The sequence below is a fragment of the Pseudopipra pipra genome, chromosome 6, assembly GCF_036250125.1.
Source record: "Pseudopipra pipra isolate bDixPip1 chromosome 6, bDixPip1.hap1, whole genome shotgun sequence".
NCBI classification, from domain to species: Eukaryota; Metazoa; Chordata; class Aves; order Passeriformes; family Pipridae; genus Pseudopipra; species Pseudopipra pipra.
The window spans coordinates 32,489,566-32,506,586 of record NC_087554.1 but is presented as its reverse complement, the minus strand read 5'-3'; positions in this window follow the sequence as shown (position 1 = coordinate 32,506,586).

Genomic DNA, 17,021 nt, shown 5'->3' with positions numbered 1-17,021 from the left:
TAAATGTTTTGGAAGAAGTTGTCAATATAGAGAATGATTGACTTAAAATTCTTCTGCAACCTCTGAGGTTTCTTAGAGTTATGATCATAGAGTTATCAATTATTTTAGGAGCTCCCAAATCTGTTAACCCAACAGAGGTGAGTCTGACACAACTCCATATTCCCAGGTCCAACCAGTAGCAAGTCTGAACATATATTCACAGTAGAAACACAAACAAGTATACAAATATACAGATATATGTGGCTGGTCATACAGATCAACAGAGACAGTGTAGTGAAACGGTGATGGAGGGCTGCAGAGCAGTGGCTTGCTGTGGATGATATATATTACAGCTGCCATTAGTTCAGAGAGGATCTCTAGGAAAAGAATGTGGTATCAGGAAATCCAAAATAACATTCGAAATTGTGGTTTTCTATGCATGTAAATTTGGATTTTATTTCTGAAATGCTGATCAGTGAGATGTAACTTTATTTTTACCTTGAACCTGCTGTTGCAGTATGGAAATAAGACATGATGACTTTCATTAAACATCTGCTGCAAGCTGTGAAAAGTGAATGCCCAGCCCATGGGTGACAACAATAGCTTCTTCTACCTGAAAGTATCGTTTAGAGTTCAAGTAATTTTGTTTGCTTAAGAATGTCTTTCATGTTCCAGTGATAGTGTTGGCACACATTGCTGAGCACTAAGAAGATAGGGAGCACAGTTTATTTTATTTTATTTTATTTTATTTTATTTTATTTTATTTTATTTTATATTTTATTTTATTTTATTTTATTTTATTTTATTTTATTTTATTTTATTTTATTAGCTGTGGGAACCTGCATGTTGAGGATATTTTTCTGAAATAGCATATGCACACAACTGATGCAGGACTGTAAGATTCTAATCCAAGCTCTGCCACCAAGTCACTGCATGGCCATAGTCATGCCATGGCTGCTTTGGTGCAGACACTGCTTTGATGGACTCAAGCTACTAGAAATCCAGAATGCTAAAAAGACACCATTGCAGCAGTCCAGTCAACACCTGGTCTACTGACACCTGACAGGATGCACCTATCTCTGAAGGGAAAAAGAGTTCTAGCACAGGAACTAATGGGGCTCATTGACAGAGCATTAAACTAGCTTGGAGGGGGGAAAGGGACAAAACCAGGCTTGCCAGTGATGAGCAATGGGATGGAGTGCCAAAATGTGAGAAAACAAGCACTAATGTCATCTCTCAATCTGCTTCAGGAGGTGTTGGCTATGATATACCACATCTGAAATGTTCCTATACTAATGCATGAAGCATGAGGAACAAACAAGAGCAGCTCGAAGCTTTAGCCCAGTCCCAGAGATTTGATATCACTGGCATAAGTGAAGCCTGGTGTGATGAGACCTATGACCTATGCCCTGTTGGACTCTCACAGGCTCTTCAGTAGGGATAGGCAGGGCAGAAAGGGTGGAGGAGTGACACTGTATGTAATAGAAGGGTCAGAATATATGGAGCTCACAGCTGGCAATGTCACAGTTGGGAGCCTCTGCTTAAGAATCAAGGGGCAAACAAATAGTGTGGATGTCATTATGAGAGTCTACTATAGACCTCCCAGCCAGGATGATGATGCCAACAAATTATTCTTTGAGGAACTAAGGGACACTTCCAAGTCAACTGCCCTTGTCCTTATGGGGGACTTCAACTTGCCAGAAATTAATTTGGAGCACCACACAGCTGGTAGCCAGAAGATTCCTAAAATACCTGGATGACAACTTTATGGAACAGGTCCTAAGGGAGCTGACTCAGAAAGATGCCCTCCTTGATCTGCTGCATGTCAACAGAGTGGATCTCGTGAGCAAAGTGGAGACTGGTGGCCATCTTGGCCACAGCAACCGTGGAGTTTAAAATCTCTGTTGAGAGGAGTAAAAGTGCCAGCAAATCCTCAGCTCTGGTCATGAGAAGAGAAGGGACTTCAGGCTGCTCAGGGAAATAGTAAGTAAAATACCCTGAGAAAGTGTTTTTACAGGTGCTGGGGTCCATCAGTGCTGGTCACTTTTTAAACATTACCACCTAAGGGCACAAGAGCAGGCAATTCCCAAATGCTGGAAGTCAAGCGGGTGAGGCAGAAGGCTGGCTTGGCTGAGCAGGGATCTTCTCTTGGAAATAAGGCAAAAAAGAAGTGTGGAAGCAAGGTCAAGTGACATGGGAAGAATTCAGAGATGCTGCTTGCTGCTGTAGGGAGAAAATTAGTGTGGCCAAAGCTCAGCTGGAGTTGAAGCTGCCAGAAATGTGGGGGATAATAAAAAGAGTTTTTTCAAATCCATTTTCAAAGCTGAGGTCACCTGTTCTGTTCAGCCTGGAGAAGAGGAGACTGAGGGAAGATCTCACTGCAGTCTACAACTTCCTCATGGGGGGAAAAGAAAGGGCAGGCAGTGATCTCTTCTCTGTGGTGACCAGTGATGGGACCCAAGGGAATGGCCTGAAGTTGTGTCAGGGGAGGTTTAGGTTGGATATTATACAAAGGTTCTTCACCCAGAGGGTGGTTGGGCACTGGAACTGGCTCCCCAGGGAGGTGGTCTCAGCACCAAGCCTGACAGAGTTCAAGAAATGTTTGAACAACATTCTCAGGCACATGATGTGACTCCTGGGGATGGTCCTGTGCAGGGCCAGGAGTCGGACTTGATCCTTGTGGATCTCTTCCAACTCGGCATTTTCTGTGATTTTGTGCTTAAAATTGGTGCAATTCAGGGCCAGCATGGCTAGAAGGCCTGGCTTTGTGGTGGCTCTTGTCACTGTGATACTCTAACTTTCAGTCTTGCGCTCAGTGCTTGCTGAACAAACTCAGGCCTGCCTACATCCAGCAATGCAGAATGGCCCTTCAGACAATATTGTTAGCCCACTGACACTGCTTTTTGAAACTTGTGGATTTAAATATTGAGAGTTGGTATACATAAGTTCAGTGCTGACATATGTAATGCATTTATAGTGGTTAAACTAAACCCTAAGTCTGACCAACCTTTACAGCTTTAAATATATCCAGAAACCTGTTTCTGAATTTTTGGGGCTAGAAGCCATATCTGTGCTTTACATTATTACTATAGTATCTTATATCTACTTTGAGCATACAAAGAAATAAATTTAAATTTTGAAAATGGTGATATCGTGACCAAAAATTCAGTATTTTGGCTTTCCTATTGGATGGTCCAGGGCAGCAATCTGAATTTCTGTGCAGGAAGCAGGTAAATGAAATACAAAAATAATCTCAGCGCACAGGTCATATTAAGCAAAAGAAAAGGGTGACTCCTGAAATAATTATGTTGGGTTTTATTCTATTATTGGTATTACTATGTTAACAGCAAGAAGGTTCTAACTTGACTTAGAGTCCAGTTCTGTTAGAAGTTATGTGGGAACTCCTACATGGTGGGAGACAGCCTTTCCATCAAAGGCTTAACAATCTTCGCTCCAGAATTTTATTAAGACCCACTGCTTCACACCATTTTTGAGACAGAGAGGCAGCCAGCACTGTGACTGCAAATCCAAACACAGAAAGCTTTATGAATACGCTCATTGAGACCAATGTTTCTAAAGGTGCAATATGATGTTGAAAATTTAAACAAAAAAAAACCAAAACAAAGAGGAAATTTTAAACCACTTATATGTGTTAAGCAAGGTCTCGGTCCAAATTTAAGGATGAATAAAAAGTGAGGGTGAAAGGGTAAAAACATGAAAAGCTTTAGAGTAAAGAGTAAGGGGATAAGGAAGGAATGAGAAAGGACATAAGAGGGGTGAAGGAGAAAATGAAGTAAGAGGCAAGGGTAAGAGTGACTATATAGTCTGCTTTCAACTGCATATTAATTTTCTGTGGTGTTTAGCAGAGAGGGAATTTTTGCATCATTTGAATTAGAAAAAAATTATTTGTTCATTTAAAAATGAAAATTCATAATCTCATTACCATGTCAGCCTCAGAGTTGTTAGAGAGATTACAAATACACACATCAGTAAGGCAAGGATGGAGTTTTCTAACTAAGGCAAGGACTTTCCTTGTTTTGCAGCATAATGGATGAATGCTAGATCCAGTCCTGTAAATGGATAAAATAACTGGGACTATATAGTGAAGCAGAATTAGAGCAAAGGTTCAGGGTTTCAGTTTTGTAAAAATTGTTCCTTTGAACTTTATTGCCATTTGCCAGTGATTTTCTGGATGAAAAAATTATTTTTTTCCCATGGAAAATACTTTTCCATCCTGATTTTTTTGAAAATAGTTTTTTCAGACAGGATCTGAAATATCATATCAGTATACATTTGTTTCATAGTTTTAATATTTTTCCTCCACAGCTATGGGAGAAGGAAGGATTAGTCAGAGAAGAAGAGAGAAAGACCATGAGCATGCATGTGGCACACATGTAAGAACTTACTTTTTCAAGCTGGACTGTGTGGCAAAAAGGTAGATTTTCTGACAAACTGTAATCACAGAATTCCCACGGATGCTTGAGCTCTTCTGTGGCTGAAAGTTATCCAAGAGCAAGACAACCATAACTGTCAAGCACTCAAAAGGCAATTGGACAGACAGGCAGCATGGGTGAGAGCTGAAGAAGTTTCGGTAGTTGGCCAAGGGGTGGGCAGAAAGACAGTCTGGCACTCCTCCTGCTTCCTCCTTGATGATTGTGTTTAAATGTACTTCTCCACTACATTAGACACCCAGATTTTCCTTTCCTTCTTCCTTTTAACTTTAAAAGTTACCTCACCTTTCCTTCTGTGCCCCATTTCCTCAGACCTAGTATTCCTCCAATGCAGAGCAGGGTAAGTAAGAAGAGGCCAGTGGTACTGTTACCTTAAAGTGGGTAAGAAAGAAAGGAGAATCAGAATCACCTAGATTTTCAGGATCAACCTGCTTAATACACAGCTTCTTCAGTGTGCCTCTTTCATTATTCTTAATGGATAATGAGTTAAGTTATTCCTTTAATTGATGCAGCAAAATGTTTCCAACTCTTTCCTTTCCTCAACTTAAAAAAAAAAAAGGAATTAATAAAACAGTATGTATTTAGAAAGTCTTTAACAAAAAGAGATCAGTGCCTGCCCCTCACCTTCTCGCAGGAGGAACCTGGAGACTGCAATGTGGTTTCCCCTCAGTCTCCTCCTGGATGAACCTGAGGTGACCTCAGATGCTCAGATGCCTTCCCTCTAGGCCCTTCACCAACTCTGTAGCCCTCCTTTGGATGCTTTCTAACAGCTTTATATCCTTCAGAACTGCACACAGCATTTGAGGTGATGCAGCACCAGAGCAGAGCAGAGTGGGACAATCCCCTCCCTTGACTGACTGGCAATGCTTTACCTGATGCTCCTCAGGACATGATTGGCCCTCTGGGCTGCCAGGGCACTGCTGACTCATCTTCAACTTGCCATCAATCAGGATCCTCGGGTCCCTTTCCATGACACTGCTGTACGTACATCCTGGGTTGCCACATCCCAGGTGCAAAATCCAGCACTTCCCCTTGTTAAAATTCATATGGTTGGGGATTGCCCAGCTGTCTGATCTTTCTGTGGGGCTTCTCTGCCTTTGAGGGAGTGAACAGCTCCTCCCAATTTAGCGTCGCCAGCAAACTTACCTAGCACACATTTGAGTCCTCAGTCCAAGTCATTTATGAAGATGTTGAAGAGCACAGGACCTAAGATGGAGCTCTGTGGAACCTCACTAGTGACAGGTCACCAGTCTGATGTTACCCCATTCACTATTACCCTCTGTTCTCGATCCATGAGCCAATTGCTCACCCACCACATGATGTGTCCTTCTGGACATTTTGTCCAGAAGGATCCTGTGAGAGACAGTATCAAAAGATAATAACCACTATACACTATAAGCTGAGTGAAGAAGTTATTTTTGGTTTCACCTTAAGGATCTCAAGAGATTCAGTGACACATTGAAACAGGTCATCAAGTCATGTGCTCACAAGCTCAAGCTGAAATGTGAAGATGAAGGCATGGGTATTTCTTACTACTGCCTGACATAAGTAACTAGTGGAAAAGTTAATCACCTTACTATATACATTGACTTATTTTTCTAAATCAAGGAATAAATCTACATAGGTTAGACCCTAAATAAGCTGTCATCCAGAAATGAGTCTCCACTGTGATAAGAGACGCAGCGCAGTTACTATGTATGAACACTGGAAAGTGAAATTTCCTTTCTTCTAATTTGATAATGTAAAATTCTTGTGTTGAACATCCAGGACTGGAAGAGCATTTGTCAGAGAAAAGCATATGGTTTCTCACATAGGGCCGAACAGTACTCTATTATTAACCATCAGACCACTGACTAAATGTAGTGAATGTAAAATTTGAAAAACGCTTATAAGGCTACAGTTGAATAGCCAATTTGGGAATTGAAATTTAGGGTATAAATTGTTTTTCACCCAGGCACCGTATTCTCCTGCTACTGGAAATGAATAATTGACACTGACTTTTGAGAAATTGCTTGTCTCTAAAGTGGGAAAACAAGGCCTTTTGTTTTACAGTGCTTACCAAAATCACAGACATGTTCTGTTCTTCATTTTATCAAGAGTGCCATTCTGGTTTTTGTTTTATTAATGCTGGATATTCATAGATAAAAAGTCTTCTTCTAAGTGGTGAATTTGTAGAGCAAAATTCTCATTTGCTGCCCAACCTCATAAGAAAACAAACCTATAAGGATCTCCAGACAGAAGCAGAAGCCATTGAATTTAGTGCGCGGTCATAACTAAATACGCTTAAGCATATACAAATAGCATTCACATTGCCTTTTTCACTTTATTTTTAGCTCACTATATTGTCTTCTAAATCAATGGAAGTACAATGGTGGGAAAAATTGATTTAAAAATCTAAGGTAAACGTAATATTAATCTAGGAGACAGAAAGATGCAAAGGTGTTTAGATAGATGACAGCAAATAGAATAAAGAAAGTGGGTATTTTCAGTGTCAAAATGTATGAGGCAAGTATTAGAAAGGAAAAAGAAATCTCACAAAATCTGTAAGAATGTGAGAAGCAAAAGTAACGTGATGAGTGAGGCATTCTGTTACAGTCTGTGAAGACTCGTACTCTTAACGGATCCTGAAGTAAGGATCAGATTACACGATATTTTGCAATAGGAATAAAAGACCCTCAGATTCCACACAGACAGATTATATGAGCAAAGTAGCTAAATTAATGAACTGAGGAAAAGCAGGTTGATTAATCTGTAGCTGTTATGACTGTGGTGAGAATCTGATAAAAAGCCAAGAAAAGCAACCATAATAGGAGGCTCCTGTTAAGCTTTCTAGCCAAGAAATGATGTTAAGGTGTAATTTTAATTAGGATTGTGAGTGAAAGACAGCAGAAAGTAGCTTTCACATTTAAGAACTGATGAGTATGAAACATTTTCCATATTGTTCATTGAAGTTTATCCATTTTAATTTTCTGTCTGAATTATTTTTTTTTTTGCATACTGTGAACACTTTTTTGAATATTCATTAGACTATTTTTTTAAACCTTATTCAAGGAAAGAACAATGCCTGAAAAGCAACTGAGCAGGAAGAACTCTTTTTTTTTTTTCTAGTCACGAGAGAAATCTAGCTTATCCAAGTTTAATGTTTGAAAGAATACTCCTAGAGGAGATGTCTTAGTTCTATAAATAATTAGGTATAATTTTAATTGAAGCTTAGAAACCTAAAAAACATTTTAAAAAGTGTAGATTTTTTTAGGAATTGGTATGTCAGTGCCAAAGCCCTCCATTTAGCCCTTGGTCATATTAAATGATTACTTCTGTGGAATATGTGTATAGTGCAGTCCTGTATGCAGTACATAGTGTCATCCTATATATTAACCACTAAGATTTGGTGACATTAATTTAACTTTGACCTGAGTAGCCCTGATATAAATCTTTTCAACAGCTTGCTCACCTTTAGCTGCTGAAAGATTCTGCAAAGCCTTATCACTGCTGTCTTTGTACTCTTACCTTAGGAAAGCTGCAGCAACATAGACATCAAGTAGCTAGGAAAACATCTGCATGTGCATTACATTTACTTCTTCAGGTTCAGCTCAGCTAATGAGCTGGCTGCTTCCATGTAAATCAAGTCAACTAAAAACAGTTAATGCTTTCATCAGGTGAACAGTGCTCTGGAGTCTCTTTGAAGGTGGGACCGCGTTCACTGCAGTGGCTGAATGTTGCCCATATAAACACCCCATCTCAGAGATGTTGTTCTGTTTTTCATACAGACTTACTGTTGTTGGGAGGAAGCGTGCCAATGTTCCAGGTACCAGAGGCCAGACCAATTTACTTTGAATTTGTGGAAAGGAGGGAAGAAAGAAAACACCCAACAAAAATCCCATGAGTGGTTTTGGAGACCTTAACAAAATAGAAAGCATGAAAAGCTGAGATCACACCTGGGATTTATCACTGTGTTTTGATAAACTTTTGCATGTAGCCAACACTCTGTCCTGCACTGAGGATTCAGTGAAATTACAGCACACATACTCTCAATGGAGTTTGTAAGATCAACTTTACACTTGAGTGTTTTTGACTGATTAGTTACTTGCACAGACAAGTGCGTTCAGAGGAAGGTGACTTTTTCTTCTCACGAAAGTTAAGCATGAGAAGTATTACTAGGCAGCGTGACCCTAATTAGAAAAATGGAAATTGGTAATCTGTTTCAACCTTAATTTAAAGGTAATTTTTTGATCTTCTTATAGAGTAATAGATCCAATCTACTTAATATCAAATTGATGTGTCGATCAATTGCCTTGCCAGTAAGGGAGAGGTCCATAAAAAAAAAGATTTAAAGATTACTTAGTCTCAGGTGACTTGTCTATGGCCTTTCACAGTGCATGAGCTCTGTTATCCACTTGGAAAAGTCAGGAAGAGTTCTAGTTAATAAACTTTAGAATAATTTTTCTATTACTGTATATTTCACTGTTTATGCAAAAATAGGACAGCTTTGACTTGAGAGCTGCTAACAGCTGTATCCTTAGAATATTCTGTGTTCTATCAGGCCCTGCCTGAAAGTCTAATGTATTCATGGGAAGATCTGACTGTCCTTCCCTGTGGTCACACTATCTAAAATGACCTTTTCAACATATGTTCCAGGTCACAGTCCCTGTCCTGTGAGTCTATGTTCCTTTTTTACTAATGCTGCATGTTTCCATTTGTCTGTGTTTTAAAACATGCACTTTCCATAAAGTAAGTTGAGAAAAACATGAAGATTACTCTATGTAAGCAATCTGTTATCTTTGCATTTAGCAATTATATAGTCTTTGTATCTTTATTTCTTGAATTTTACCAGACATAATTTTGTCTTTTGTTCGGATAATTTATGAAAGATATTTAACAGTATTTTACAAGGATCTATCTCCATTCAGAACCTTCTTAGAAATATGTACACTGGAGGATGAGAACAATCTGAGAACAATTAGTTAATTGTATTTTAACTGATTTTTTGTGTACATTGTTGATTCTGAATTCTTCTTAGAAGACAAATATTAAATCAAACCAGGAGTCTCTCACAGTATGTAGTTGTAAGTTCTGTCTTATGTAGAGATCTAGAAATGGGATTAACACTGCTGCTATCTTTTATACCTTTTACCTATATGGCTCCTATAATATATTAAAATGCACTTTTAAGAATGTCATATGTATCAAGCACAGTTTTCTTTCCAGGGCTTCAGTTCACAGGAAGCTTCTTTCTAAAATTAGGTTTTCTGCTTGCTTAGATAAGAATAACTGAGTGAAAAAAACAGTAGCCAACATGGTGATACTGCCATTTAAACTGCAGTTTTGGTGACAAGCATAGGATACCCTCTAAATTTACCTGCAGTCATGTCAGTAATACAGATTCCATTATGTGCTATTTTGCTTTAGTATAAAAAAAAAAAAAAAAAGAGCACTTCTGAATAAATTGGAAAGATGACAGTCAACTATTTATTTGAAAAGAACTGAAAAATGGTGTATGTAAACATAAGCTCTTTGTAACTCCAGATACCACAATATCAGTTGCCTGGTGTGTTTCTGGCAATCCAAGGATAAGTGACAGAGTACAATGAAATGTTAAATTAACCTGTAAGGGGTTCCTAAGGATAGAGGATACATTTTATTTAAAGAAAGTAACATTGTGCCTCATGCCAAACTGAAGTAATTTCCTTCCGCTTTCTATGCTTCCTAGGCTTCCAGATTTATAATTTTTAATGGCATTTGCCAGAGCTCACCTGAAGAAAGCATTACTCAAAGTCTAAAGGAAATATTTTTGCTCAGAATCCAGACCCATAAAGAATAAGTACTGTATGTTAAAGGAAAAAACCCTGTAATTTTACTACTAATTATGCACATAAGTCGAATAAATAGACCACTGTTACTGTGTTGAATAGAAAATTCACACATTGCTGCTTACAGCAATGCACTGGGGCTGCTTTCTCTATCACTAACCTAATTAAGGGATTTCTTACCATGTAAAGTTTGTCTTTTTTGGGAAGCCAAAGTAGATTGTGTGAAAGAGAATATACACATAATCCCACTGACTGGGAGAACTCTTAGTTTAAGTATCTGCTTCAGTCAGTTATTCATTCAAGAACTCAGCTATTTCTTGTTAGAAATAAAGGAGCTTTAGTTTAAATGAATTTACTTAAAATGTATAATTCGGTAGTTTCAGAAGGATTGTGTTGGCAACACTGATATTAATAAATTATTTCAAGGTCAAAAGGCCCAAAAATTAACCAGCAGGCACTGGTCTCACAAGGGCATATATGAGTGTAAATTTAGTAGTACAGTACCTCTTTTAGACACAAAACTATCATGCAGCTTCTGCTTAAAACTGTAGGAGCATAAATTCCCCTGACACTTAAATTTCCATTAATAAAGCATTTTCAGTGGCTCCATCTGCTACAGAGCCCTGTAGGTTCTGGCAGCACTGGCACACATGGTAGTTACATGGGTCAGGGACTTCAGTCCCTTTGCAGAGTGTGACTGTTTATCTTGCAGTGAGCCCTTTCCAGCACAATGGCTTCCCTTGTGCCACCTGGAAGGGATACATGCAGGAATACAGCTTGAGTGTATCAATTCTGCCAAGTAATAAGGTAAACACTGGGGAGTTACTTGAGTCCTTTATTTCATGTGTGGTGGCATTAACAAAGAATGGAAACCTTTTGCAGTGCTACACTATTCAGACTTTCTCTCTCCATCAGCATAAAACCATGCAATGAAAATTGAAGGACCCGAGAAAGAAGGCTGAAACTTTATTACATCATACATCCCTCTCCATGAAAAACATGAAACTTGATTGAAACCTGATATTCTTGGGAATGTATGAGGATAATACAACTTCAGTATGAAATAATCACAGAATCATTTTTTCCTAATACTAGACAATTTTATTTATTTATTTATTTATTTATTTAATTATTTATATAATTATTAATTTATTAACCCAGGAAAGAAGTACGACCTCTGTCTTTCCTTCTTTTTCAACTTGGATTTACTAGCCAACAAATCCCTCAACTATGTCCTGGTTTCTTCAGTCCTGTTTACAGAAAAGTAAACAGTGCTCCCATCCAGCATCTCTTTTCTTAGTATGCAGTGTTATCCAAGAATACTTCACAGCAAATTAGACATGCAGATGAGTCACTGATTTCAACAGTGACCTATATCTGCCTGTTTTATGTGTAAGAATATTTTATACAGATATTTGATTTGGTTTCATTCATTCTTGAGCTGTGGCTCCTCCTGTTCAGTATGTTGAGGACCAAGCAGGTGAACTGCCTGCTGCCTTTGGCTGGGGCTATGAGGTGCATGTCAGTGATGCTGGTCACAGGCAAATCAAGTCACCCTGAAGCAGTTAACGATACTTGTGCCTGACCTCCTGAGTATTTTGAGTGGTCTATGTAGCGTATAAGGTCTGAAATTCACTTTTATTCCACAGGAAATTTGGGTTCACAGGATCTCCATGTCCTGGGTTTCTGAGTTCTGTAGTGAATTTCCCAGTTTGTTTTTTTTTTTTTACGCTATGAATTCTAAGGTTTTTATAGTGCAAAAAGTCATTGGTTGTTGTTTCTTAGGGGAATGTGAAGCCTCTGCCCTCAATATCACGAATCAAAATTAACACAGCATGGAAACAATAAAAATTTTTAATGATACATGAGCTTAGTCAAGTTTTTATGTCACTTCAGATGACTATAATGCAGAAAGGACAATACCTGGTGGAACTCATTTGCATTCTTGTTCCTTGTCTCAGGGGTGATCAAAGTCTAGTGGTCAAAGACAGGCCAAATCTGAATGTTTCACACAGTCCATAGGTAGTGTTTGATTTCTATATTTGAAGAGGTAGGATCTGCAAACAGAAATGATCTATTATGAACAGCCCATTATTGCTGTTGCTCAGACAGAAGGACAGGAAGAGCATTAGAGGTTTCAATGAACGATTTAATTTCTGCACAATACCCTTGCTAAATCTGCTTCAGCATTGCCTCTGCTTTAATGACATTGGTTCAGCTTCAGGGAACCCTGATAAAAGGCAGTTTAGTACTGCATAGAAGACATTTAGATTATATTTAAAATATAGTTCTTTGAAAATTAGTTACTTTAAATCGATAAAACAACCTTATTTTGCCATCACTGAAGCTTACCTTCCTGGAGGGTAGGAGCTTTGATTCCAGTGGCCACATTCCCACTGACTTCAGAGCTTTGGCATAAGACTTCTAATCCTTATCATGTTGGCTTTGATACTGAACTTTTCCTTTATATAGCATTTATTTCATTTCTATATTTATTTAAATAACTTCAAGGCAATGACAGAGAAAAAAGTGGAGTGGAGCACCTATATGAGTCCAGATTCCATTCCTATACTACAAACAGGCCTGGGCTATTACAAAATGGAGGAGGAGCCTGTTATTATCCTCATTCTATATATTCAAGTTATAGGTAATGGATTATTTTGCAGGGTGAAATGCACTTAATGCTTATATTAATCAAAATTATTAAGCTTATATTTATTATAAAACAGAAACATTAACTGTAAGCAGTGACAATTTTAGTCTTCCATTTCACTTTGGTTTTGCTGAAAAAAATATTTGCTAAATAATTGTGAGATATTTAAATTAAAAACATAGAATCAGAAAAAAAATCATAAATTGGAAAAAAAATTGTGACTCAACTTTGTTCCTGCAGCTCAAAAATAAGATACTAAATTGCCTCTTTTCTTGAAAAAAATTGGTGAAGAAATACCTGCATATTAATATGAATGTATTGCGCATGTGCTCGAAAATTACTAAGTTCTTAAAGTATTGCAGGAACTGCAAAGAAATTGGGGCAAATGATAAACAACTGAGGAAATTATTTGTTCTGGGGACTTTGGTTAAGAGGGAATTTAAGTAAATTGGGAGGATGGGAGTTTAATAAATACACTGGCTGTGTACACAAATACATCCCCAAAAGTATGTCATTGAAGGAGAGATAATGAGATACTGAAAACTGATGTGTTTTTAACCTTCCCCCCTTTCCATTCCAGCAGTTTTGCTTTCTAAGGGGCATGTTTGCACATCTGGTTGGAGGCAAGAGATCAGGCTGAAAAGACACCTCCCTGACCATGACTGGGGGAACTAAAACCAGAATACATTTCAAAAACATACTGAATAGATTAGCCATATGTTTTCAGTGAATTTCATTTGTTTTTACAGACAGAAAACAAAAAACTTCTTTTACAGGTGAACATTCAGCTCTGGGATTTGAGACTGTAAGTGCAGAAATATCGAGAAATGGCAAAATAGAGGATTACGGTGAATGTGCTTATTCACCATAGTGCACCTGGCATTTAGACTCAGTATTCATGTTCCTTCTTCAGTCTTCATTATCTCAACAGCTGTTTTCCAAGACATCAGACACTGTCCCTGTTCCGTTTGACACTATATGCATGCATATAGGAATGCTACTGTGGGACTGTGACTCTTTTAAACTAATCTGTTATTGTCTTTAATATACTGACCCTAAATAGTATTTTGGAATGTCTTTATGCTGAAGCATAAAACAATAATTTGCTGTTTTTTTTTTTTTTTTACTGTCTCTGTCAAGCTGTAAGGTTTGGTTAATCTATGGTCAAAATATGGATAAAATTATGAACTTTCTTTTGCATAAAATCCAGAGAAGCAGCAAAAATGGACAGACTGCTACTGAAATGTGATTTCAAGGGAAGCCAGCGACCATTCTGAGCAGTGAAGGGATGTTTTAGACTCCCATTCTCACATCTTTCCCTTATGATTCTTTTTATGTGAGCTCATTGCACCTCACATAAAAGTTTACTATAAACTGTTTGGGATATGGAATGTACCTTCCTGTGTGCTCCCTCAATTAAAATACTTACTAAAAAGAGCTAAGGTATACATACAGAAAAAGGCATATAGCTGTGTAGGAAGAACCCAACAGTGAAGCTATCCCTATTCAAATTCTGGGCAGGTTTTCTTTCAGATCTGGATCTAAACTCCATGGTTCATAGCTTCATGTACAGGTCAGCTGGTGGCAGCCAGCAGGAGAAAAGACAGTATAATAGTAATGAGAGAATCCTCCTAGGAAAACCAGTAAAGCAATCCTGCTGCTGCCACCTTCCCACCTTGTTATGGGAAGGAGTAGGTAATGTAGATGTGGCCTTCCCCATTGCCATAGTAGTTGAAGGCACATTATCCATCATCCTCGGGTCTGTCATGATATTTCAGGTTTAACTGTTTTGGCTTAAAAATACCAAGTGATGGTGTTTGATTTTGGAAAAGTCAACATAGTTTTCAATGAATGTCAGAAATTCTTGCTTTCTAAAATCACTCCCAATATTAAAACCAACTACTGCCTCTTGGAAGCTAAATTTTATCCGGGATCATATGGCCTCCTGTGAGTTAAAGGTTTTGAAAGAACCACATGCTGGTCAGGGTGGTGCCAAAACTGCAGCCTGAATTTAATCTTTGGTTTTCATTTGTGTCTCTGAACCATGAGGACATTGTTTTCTGTAAAAGTTGAGAAAGAAAAAAACTTAAGTTCATGGCTGCAGTTTTACTGTTAGCTTGAGGACATGTTGCAACCGAGTCATTGTGAGGCCCTGCACTGTAGCATTCTTTGGAATTATTCTAGGAACTGTAAATGGATTTATTCCTAATCTTTGTAGGCAGAAATCTATTTAGGGACAAAATATTTCGCATTATTGGCATTTCAGTTGTTTAGAAGCCCATTAAACTGCAGGGCAATTATCACCTATTTCCTCATGAACACAGGCATCCTTATCGTTATTATTGGAAGCATCTATTAAATTTAATAGTGACTGGAAGTCTCAGAAGATACCTAGGAAAAATGATGGTAACTGTAATTCCACCCTTATATCATATTTATTTGAAATCTGGAACTATAGTGGGTTTTTTGCAAATTATTTACTGTCACAATTTAAATAACTTGTAGATGTACTTTAATATTTGCCATTTTTATATTGTCTGTGAACAGTTTGCAATTTTCATAAAGCAAGTAATCAAATATGACTTTGGAATAATAGTTGACTTTAGCTTGGTTTCTTGTAGTCCATTATTTATGTTTGATGTTTAAAATTCAGACTGTTTTGCTTGCATATTCATGAAGTTAGGCCTATTTTAGTTTTCACTTACAGATATTAACAAAATAGTCCTGATAATGATCTCCTAACCTCCTGACTCCTGGAAAAAATTGAAGTAAGCTGTTACTTTGCGACATTTTACCTCCAGAACACTAAGACTTATAGAATCCTTTTAAAATTTTTTTTCCACAGATGTTTGATACTTCATGTGTCTTGACTGGTAATTTCTGACCTGTACTAGAATTAGTTCAGATACATATCCTTTCTGTTTAAAAAATGCATGAACTTGTTACTGAAAAGGTTTATGTAGTTTGTACATTTCTTCTATGAAATAAATCTGTGAAATGATCAGTCAACCACTGTATATTGCCAAGAGTCTCGCAATCCAGCATTCAACACTTAATGCATACAGAGTCCTTCTGTGCTCCGTAGGTGACAGTGCCTGAGGAGGTATACTACAGGAAGCAGAAAGCTCCCTTCCTCATCACTAATGTCCTTGGCTGCAGACACTGCAAGGTAAGATGCCTTAAAATGGTGTGAGACACAGAGTGGCAGTTGTGTATTTTCATGTGAGATTGTTTATTTTTAAAGCCTGAAGGAAAGGAGGTATAGATTTCCTGTATTCCATAAATACAGCTAGGTCCCTGGATAGTATAACCTTGTGGTTCTCCAAGAGGAAATTCCATGTAACTTTATGTGATTATTAGACTCTGTCACTCAGCTTGTTTTTATCATCTCCTGAAAGAAAGAAAAAGAAATGGCCAGTCTTCGCAAGCGAAGATTTGGGAAAGGTCATAAACCCTTCAAGCCTGCGCAGTGGATTTTTTTTTAGGTGAGACACAGCGTGCGCTGAACTGAGCCCACCCTTTAATCCTGAGGTTCATCTGCCGGGGCCGAGCAAAGCTTGGACAGTGGCAGTGAGGTCCTGCAGGACGTAGGTTTGTTTAGAGTGACCTTCTCTTAGCTGGATTGCCTTCCATGGCTGACGAGCTCCAACTGCCCGGGGGGCCGGGAATCGAACCCGGGTCGCAGCGGTAAGAGTCCTGCACTCTAACCACTAGACCACCAGAGGCCCATCTCCTGAAAGACTGTTAGGAGAAAAGTGAAAGGTTAAGGAGAAATTAGGGCTTAGTCTCAGGATGTACTGAATGCTTCACATATATGCTCTTCCTCCAGAAAAGTTAAGAGAAAGTAAAGTTCAGCTTTTCACAGCAGGTGGTTTGCACCTATGAAGATCAGCTCTGTCTGCATCAGCAACATTTCCCTCCACGCCCTGCGGTCTTCATGAAATGGTGAAATGAAGTTAAGAGATACAGTTCAGTGGAGATACACTGAGATACAGCGGAAAGACCTCCACTGAGCACTATGGTGACTGGTTTGGGTGATTCAACATCAAGCACTCTTTCCTCTAAATAAATAAAAGCCAATATTCCAGCAGACCACATCAGGACAAGAATCTATGAGCAGGTCTGCATTTT